This window comes from Schistocerca serialis, chromosome 1, assembly GCF_023864345.2.
Source record: "Schistocerca serialis cubense isolate TAMUIC-IGC-003099 chromosome 1, iqSchSeri2.2, whole genome shotgun sequence".
Lineage (NCBI taxonomy): Eukaryota > Metazoa > Arthropoda > Insecta > Orthoptera > Acrididae > Schistocerca > Schistocerca serialis.
In genome coordinates, this window is record NC_064638.1 from 364690909 (window position 1) to 364691939 (window position 1031).

Genomic DNA, 1031 nt, shown 5'->3' on the forward strand with positions numbered 1-1031 from the left:
AAGAATACTGTAAGATTGGGATGCAAAAGTGATTTGTAAGCTGTAAGCAGTCTCCTTTGTAGACAGACTGCATTTTACCAGTATTCTACCAATGAACCGATGGCTGACGTCTGCCTTACCTATGGGTGAGCTTATTTATGGTCATTATATTTCATAAACCGGAACATTCCTGTTTCGTATACATTCAATTTCTCTTGTTACTCCTAATAGGTATGGGTTGCACAGACTTGAAGGATATTGTAAGATTGAGATGCAAAAGTGATTTGTAAGCTGTAAGCAGTCTCCTTTGTAGACAGACTGCATTTTACCAGTATTCTACCAATGAACCGATGGCTGACGTCTGTCTTACCTATGAGTGGGCTTATTTATGGTCATTATATTTCATAAACCGGAACATTCCTACCTTCCAGAATGAGATTTTCATTCTGCAGCGGAGTGTGCGCTGATGTGGGACTTCCTGACAGATTAAAACTGTGTGCCGGGCCGACACTTGAACTCGAGAACTTTGCCTTCCGCAGGCAAGTGCTCTACCAAGTTTAGAAGGTAGGAGACGGGGTACTGGCAGGATTGGAGCTGTGAGGACAGGTCGTGAGTCGTGCTTGGGTAGCTCAGTTGGTAGAGCACTTGCCCGCGAAAGGCAAAGGTCCCGAGTTCGAGTCTCGGCCCGGCACACAGTTTTAATGTGTCAGGAAGATTCTCACCCTCATTCATTTTAGTGAGTTGACTGATTACATTTGTGAACCATTGATATTGTAGTCATAGGACATGAAGTTTTTTTGTTTGGTGAAATAAAGAAGTTCACATTTCTCTACATTTAACCCTTTATTTACTGCAATTGTAAAAAATATAAAATCAGCGTTTAAAGTTTTTAATTTAATACTTGATGAACTCTTATTGAATTAATAGCAAATTATTTTATTTAAAAATGATAAAAAGACATTACCATGCACAAAACGTTCAGAGGAATTGTAAATCCCAACAGAATTTGGAAGAGGTCAGTTAGACCCGCTTCCATTTAAACTGTAGGCTTC

General features: G+C 39.8%; 1 non-coding gene across 1 annotated transcript; it reads left to right on the plus strand.

The window, feature by feature from the left end:
- The first annotated feature begins 596 nt into the window (after positions 1-596).
- On the plus strand, positions 597-671 carry Trnas-cga (transfer RNA serine (anticodon CGA)). The gene has a single exon. It is a non-coding gene; the product is annotated as a tRNA-Ser (tRNA).
- Positions 672-1031: the final 360 nt, after the last annotated feature.